Source organism: Monodelphis domestica, chromosome 1, assembly GCF_027887165.1.
Source record: "Monodelphis domestica isolate mMonDom1 chromosome 1, mMonDom1.pri, whole genome shotgun sequence".
NCBI lineage: Eukaryota > Metazoa > Chordata > Mammalia > Didelphimorphia > Didelphidae > Monodelphis > Monodelphis domestica.
This window is the reverse complement of record NC_077227.1, coordinates 172,863,220-172,870,871: the sequence shown is the minus strand read 5'-3', so window position 1 is coordinate 172,870,871 and position 7,652 is coordinate 172,863,220. Positions and strand designations below refer to the sequence as shown.

The window sequence follows — 7,652 nt, the reverse complement described above, 5'->3', positions numbered from 1 at the left end:
GTCATGAAGTGAAAAGTCTAGTGGTTCGGCTTGTACTGCAGCTCTGGATTCATGGGGTTCACGCAGTTTGTGCTGTAATTCCTGTATATAGTAAGCAATACTAGTATCTCCCCCTAATAGTGATGCATATGCCGGGGAGAAAGGCTTAGCTTGTATAGGTATATGTCCAAAAAAGCATCTCAAATGGTGAGATATGTAAGTCTATTATAAGATAATAACACTCTAGGCCTGCTTCTAAGATAAAATAGGGCCAGAGGGAGAATTTCAGTCCATTTTAAATGAGTCTCAGTGCATAATATGCCAATCATAGTTTTAAGTTCTTTATTCATCCTTTCAACTTGGCCTGAGCTCAGGGGATGATATGGAACATGGAATTTGGGAGTTATCCCCAAGCAAGAATATATTTGATTTAAGACAGAAACAGTAAAATGACTTCCTCTATCTGAATCAATATGTACTGAGAGGCCAAAGTGAGGAATAATCTCTTTTAAAAGCACCTTAGCAACAAAAGTTGCTATGGCTCGGGTCGCAGGAAATCCTTCCAGCCATCTGGTCAGTTGATCTACTATGACTAAAATTTATAATGTCCGGCCTTTGGCATTGTTATAAAATCTATCTGTAGGTGCTCAAAAGGTTTGTAAGCCAGAGAACGCCCACCAAAAGCTTTGCCACGAAAGGCATGTTGGTAACATACTTTAGAGACTATGGTAGTTATTCCAGGGGCTATTCATACTCTCTTAACAGAGTCCATGATGCTCTGGGTACCAAAGTGACCATTTTTATGAACAGATTGGCAAATTTGGTGATAGAAACTTCTAGGGAGCAGGGGTTTCCCTTCAGATGACACCCATACTCCATTAATCTGTTTTGCTTTGAATTTTTGTTTCCATTTTTTCACTTCCTTTTCATTATAGGAGGGTGATAAATTTAAATCATCAGTCGTTGTTAATGTTAAAATTAATTCAGGCCCTTCTTTGACTGCTAGCTTTGCAGCTGTATATGCTTGTTCATTTCCCCTAGAGACAGGGTAAGTGCCACCTATATGGGCAGAGAAATGAACTACAGCTAGGGCTTCAGACAGTTTGAGAGCAGAAAGAACTTCATTAATAATTTCTGCATTAGCTATGGATTTTCCAGCTGAGGTTAAAAATCTTCTCTGGAGCCATAGCATCCCGACTGAGTGACAAATGCCAAAAGCATATCTAGAAGTCATATAAATTGTTGTCTTTTTACCCTTGGCAATTGTAAAGGCAAGTTTTAGAGCTATGAGTTCCAACCCTTGAGAGCTAATGTTAGAGGGCAGTGAAACTGACCACTCATTGGAAAATTCTGTGACTACAGAAGCTCCAGTGTAGCGTATGCCATGCTTCATAAAAGAAGAACCATCAGTAAATAAGACCAGATCTGAGTTGTTTAAGGGAGTGTTCAAGAGATCATCTCGAGGCTTTTCTGCCATGGAAACTAGTGTTTCACAATTATGTAATGGTTCTCCTGAAGTTGGTACATCTGGAAGCAAGGTGGCAGGGCTAAGAGTTGAACACCGCTTCAAGGTAATGTTTTCATTGTTTAATAAGGTTATTTCATACCTTGTAATTCACTGATCAGAAAATGTCTGTGTTCTATGTCTTAGCAGCAATGCTTCTACCTCATGTGGGCACATAATTGTTAATGGGCATCCCAATACTAGATCAACAGTTTTTGTCACTAGTAAGGCTGTAGCAGCTACTCCTGTAAGACATGGTGGTGCTCCTGATGCTACTGGGTCCAGTTGGGCAGAATAATAAGCAATTGGGCACTGGGAAGGCCCCAAAGTCTGAGTTAAAACACCTGAAGCTACCCCTCTCCTCTCATGTACATAAAAAGTAAATGGCTTGTTGTAATCTGGGATGCCTAGAGGGAGTGGACAGGATAGCCTTTTTTTAGATCTGATAGAGCTGACAGGTGTTCTGGTTCTAATTTTAGGGGCTCAGGGACCGAATACCTTGTTAGTGCTATAAGGTGTTTAGTAATTTCCCCATAGCAAGGAATCCAATGTCTACAAACCCTGTTGCTCCTAAAATTGCTCTCAACAGTTTCTTAGTGGTAGGAGCGCTTAAATTTTGAATATTCTCAGTTCGTTTTGGAGAAATAAAGAGGGCACCCACAGTCAGGATGAACTCCAAATATTCTACTTTAGGGAAGCACCACTGAACCTTATCCTTCGAGATCTTATGCCCTCTTTTGTGCAATTCCAAAATAAGGTGTTTACTATATTCCTGACATGCTTCCGCATCTGTTTGAGCCAAGAGTAGATCATCTGCATATTTGATTAATTTGCTGTTTTTAAATTTTATATTATCTGTATTTGGTTCAAAATTTGAGCAAATAAGCTCGGGCTGTCTACGAAACCTTGTGGCAGATGACTCCAGCAGTATTGACGGCCCTGTCAGGTGAAAACAAGATATGCATGGAGTTATCATGTATGGGTATGGAAAAAAAAGGCTGAGCACAAGTCTATTACTGTAAAGTATGTAGCTGTGCTAGGAATAGAAGAAATAATACTACTGATGTTGGAAACTATGGAGTGTCTCTTTATAACGTGATTGTTCACAGCCCTTAAATCCTGTACGAATCTATAGAGGTATTTGCCTTCGGGCCCTCTTTTTGTTTTTTTTAATGGGCAGGATGGGCATGTTGTATTCAGATTTACAAGGGATTATTATTCCCTGTGCAATTAATGAGTTAATTAGTGCGGTAATTCCCTCAATTGCCTCTTTTGAGAGGGGATACTGAGGAATGGAAGGAGGTGGGCTAGATTTAGTTTTTATCTGCACAGGAACAGCCGACTTAAGTAAGCCTATGTCAGAAGAAGATGTGGCCCAAAGAGACTTCGGTATATCTTCAGGTATTGCAAAGGTGGGATGCTCGTTTCCCTCCTGACTTTCTGTAAGAATTACAGGGAGTAAATTTATAGATTCCTCAGGTACTTCCAATGATAAAGAACCATCTGGGGAGCAATTTATTTTGGTTCTGAGTTTGTATAGAAGGTCCCTCCCCAGCAAATTTAGAGGGGTGTCAGGCATCAAAAGGAAAGAATGTTGTACCTTTAGGGGTCCTACAGACACCATTATAAGTAAAAGTTTTTTAACCATTTGGGGGTATTCCTTACACTCCCATTATATTCTCTGAGCCAACAGAATAGAAATATAAATCAGGTGTTCTCTTTAATACAGACCAGGAAGCTCCAGTATCTAAAAGACAATCATAATAGGTGTTATCCACCTTTAAAGTAACATGGAGTTCATTAGTATGGGATGTAGTGGATAGGGACAACGTGTAGTAGGACATCAGGCTCCAGAAAATCAAAGGTTGTATCCTCTGATTCCTGTACCCCAGCTCCCCCCTGATACCTTCATTGTGTTTGGGAAGTTCCTTGGGCACCCCCCTGAGGAGCATTAGCACCTCAAGTATTTTTTGGATGAGCACCACTTAAGTTATATTGTTGTGGAGTCATTTGGTTTGAGTTATCATTTTCCCAATATCTATTCCTATAGTTATCATTCCTAAAGTTGTGGTTTCCATTATCATTATTAGACTCATCTCTGTAATTATCACTTCTGTAGTTTTTATTAAACTGCAGATTCCTTCTGAGTGCCTTGAGTAAAGTTCTACACTCTGCCATTCTGTGGCCCTTCTTCTCATAGAATTGGCAGGTAACAAAGCGATAATTAGATTCCTGGAAAGGGGGAAGTGCCATTGGCTGAGTATCATGCCCTCTTTCCAGTTTTCCAATTTTATGTGGTAAAAATTTCAATTAATTTTTTATTGTTTCTATGATATAATTATTCTCTTCCTCCTTTTCTTTGTTTCCCTTTAAAACATATAAAGCTGTTTTCCGCAATTCTTCAAGGTCCATCTCTGGCCATCTTTGGCAATGTGTTCTAAAATAATCTCTAATCACTTTGCAAGAGTTAATGACAAAGTGCTTTCTAATTGTTCTTAAGCTATTTTCTTTAGATAGGTCAAAATCCAGGTATCTACCCCCAAACTCAATTATTGTGTCCATAAATCTGGAGGGTGTCTCTTCGTCATTTTGCTTCATCTTTTCAAATTCTGTCCACTTATCTGTACTGTCTTCACATTCCCTCATTGCTGTTAGGATGGCCTCTCTACAACAGTATAGTTGTAAAAGATCCTCAGAGTCATTATAGTCCCATTCGGTATCCTGAGATGGCCAATGTGCTGTATTGCACCTCTGGGTTTTGTTGACATGAGCAATTATTTTATTTTTCTCACGTTCAGTTAAAAATGCCTGTAACAAGTTTTCAACGTCCTTGTAAGACGGATTATACTGAAAAAATATGTCTGTCATCTTTTTCGTTACCAGAAAGGGATCTTGTTCATATGTGGGAACATTTTGTGTAAATTCATTCATTTCTTGGGGAGTAAATGGTATATTGTGCCTTAAAGTCACCACATCCCCATTCCATCCTATTTCAGGTACTTCTCTTAGAGGAAATAGGCTTCTAGTTTAATTTTGTACCTGTGGGTCAGTTCGACTAGGACAAGTTTCTCTAGGAGGATGAGATATCCTTTGGGCTGGAATGTGGTTTTCTGTAGGAGAAGCAACATGAGAAACTGGGATTGCAGGGGAAGGGTTTTGGGGATTAAATTCAGCCAGAATTTGTAGAACATGAGAGAAGCAGTCTGTTAACTGAGCTATAGGGAAGGTGTTTTCCATATCTATTTTGGGGAAGGAAATTTCATCATTCAAAGGTTCAGAAACAGGTCTGTTTCTGGTAAGGTGGATGTCTGCTAATTGATCCTGTAAGAAACATTTTAAATTTTCTAATTGGGCATGCATTTTATCTTCAGTTTTTTGATGTTTTTCTGAATTTCAGCTTCAAATGATTTTTTATGTTAGCATCTCTAAACACAGTACTGAGGAGTATAAAAATGATATTACCTAATAATATAAAAAATTGGAGGTATTCTGTATTCCTCAATGTCCCTAATTCTTCAACCGCCATATAAATGTCGAAGAATGTAGTATTCATATATATTACTTATTTTTCTAGCGGACTTCAGAAAACATGTGGGGAGCAGGACAAAGTCAAAACTTTCTACAGGTTTCCCCCACTCTTAATCTAGGCAGTTGTTCCCTAAAGGAAAGGAGATTTAGAAACAGCTCTCCCAGCCAGGACTTTAGGGCTCTGTTGCTAAGATTTAAAACAGTTGTGTTCTATCTAATTTAAGGAGAGAGGGAGAAAAGAAAAAAATGAATCCAAATTTACTTACCTTTACAGCTGATCAAAATAAACTATAAAAAGGGATAGTCACAGTAGAGGAAAAAAAAGGTTTAGGAAAGTTAAGAAGATTGAGGGTATTTCGTCATAACCGAAGTGGTCAGCCAAACTGTAAGGGTTAAAATTATGGTTGAGACTGAATTTAATAATTATATTTGGTCACCAAGGATTTTGTTTATAAAATCCTAATGAAACACCCAAACTCAGCTGGAAATTTTATGGTGATTTAATTGATATAATGGAGGAGATTTCTTGGTGGGAAGATTAGGAGATATAGAAAGTAAGATCTTGAGTGTGAAGGAGGGAAGAATCAGCCTGACCTCCAAAGGGGCTCAGCTAAGATGCCCATACCTGAATCAGCTCAAGGGCAAAACTCACCACCCAACACTCCATGATGTCAAAATGCCTCACACACTCTCAGCCAGTCACCTATCCGGGGAAAGAGGAAGAGACAGGAAGTGACGTTCCTTATATAGACAGTTTTACATCACTTTCCTGTGTCTCTTCTATACCAATGAGGACTTAGCTTGACTCAGGATAGCCCAGAGGTCTATCCTTTTTTCTGCACATGTCTGTTGAAGGCCATTTCTTAGATAATTAAATCTTGGGTTTGATGCAGACCTTCCAAATCTTGTTAATCTAAGAAGGGAGGAGAAATGTAGAGTTTCCAAGACCTGATTCTGTTATTCCAAATATCTCTATTGTTATTGATCAGGAAATAGCTAAATCAAATCTTCTAAAGAATGGTCTGATTAGGATGGAATAGTTTTAAAATTCACACATACATGTACACACACACACACACATATATATATATTTATATATACATATATAGATATATATCTCAGGCCCCAAAGGTATTTTTATGAAGACTATAATGTTCTCACTTGTGGCTCCTAGTAGCTGCTAGCATGCGGCAGTGGCCACACCCTGGGCAATGGCTTCGACAGGCCGGCTAAACCTTGTGAGGGTAGCCATTGGGTCGTTGACCCCTGATGAACCAGGGCTTTGCTGAACAGATGGAAGAAACCAATAAGAAGGTTTAATGGCTGAGATGGCGATGCAGCAAAGCACTGTGGAGTGCTTAGGGTGTGTTGGAGCACAAAAGACAATACGGCCATCCAATGCAGCTGAGGAAGTCTCCAGATGTAACGATTTTTCGTGCCCCTGGACCCAGGCTTCCAACGCCAAGAGAGTGGGACTGTCTTTGTGCATCGACTTTTCCACTTACATCTTCATGCACAAGTGTCTTTGTGCGCAAAAACACACAAAGACAATAGTCATCCTCGGTTACCGAGAGACTACTACTACTACTAATGTTCATATGCTCAGTATTTTCTTCAGGACATCCTTCATATCCTTGTTCCTGAGACTGTAGATCAAAGAATGGAGTACCATAGAATAAAAGAGGGTCACAATCTTCTGTGTTCCTGCTTCATGGCCTGATGTTGGTTTCACATACATTACTATTACAGAGCCATAGAACAATGACACAATAGCCAAATGGGACTCACAGGTAGAGAAGGTTTTGTGCGGACTTGCTGCTGAAGAGACTCTCAATACAACTTTCAGAGCCATGGCATAGGTTCCCATGATGAAAAGGAAAGGAATAAACAGTTGCAAAGAATTCACAAGAAAACAAGCAAATTCTATTAAAAGGGGCCTGGTGCAAGTGAATGCTAGCAATGGTCCTGGGTCACAAAGAAGTTGGTCTATGACCTTGGATCCACAGAAGGACAACTGGGACATGAGAATGATGAGGATAAGGAACTATCAAAATCCAGACACCCAGCAGGTGACCACCAGGTTAATGAAGAGACATCCTGTCATGAAAGTGGGATAACACATTAGTCAATATATGGCCAATTATCAATCAAATGCCATAACTGCCAGAAAAAAATTCTGTTCTCTCTAAGGAGAAGTAGTACTGAAGGAAGTATCCAGAGAGTGAGATAGTCTTGGTCTTAGAAAGAAAATTGGCCAACATATCGGGTATAGTAGAGGTGATTTACCAGATCTCCAGAAAGGAGAAGTTGGCCACGAGGATATACATGGCAACAAAAACTCTTGGAAATCAAAGAGTCCTGGGGTTCATGTTTCTAGTGATTCTTGATGGATTGCTCCTATAAAATGGGACAGTTGTATTGGAGCCTTAAATGCAAGTCTTTCTATAGCAGTAATCAGTTTTTCACTCAGTCCAAACATCATAGAATCAATTACACCATGTTGACATCTATTTAGATTGTTTATAGTTATAGGGTACTGATTCTATCTGATGTGACTCAGTTTAGTTTTCTGAGGAAAAAAATGTTCAATGTGTAAAAATAAATTTATATATCAAATAACAAAACATTATATTTTAGGAGG

At 39.1% G+C, this 7,652-nt stretch overlaps 1 pseudogene; it reads right to left on the bottom strand.

Annotated features, from left to right (window-relative positions):
• Positions 1-6,605: 6,605 nt before the first annotated feature.
• Positions 6,606-7,338, bottom strand: LOC130457130 (olfactory receptor 11G2-like; annotated as a pseudogene).
• Between the last annotated feature and the right edge of the window lie 314 nt (positions 7,339-7,652).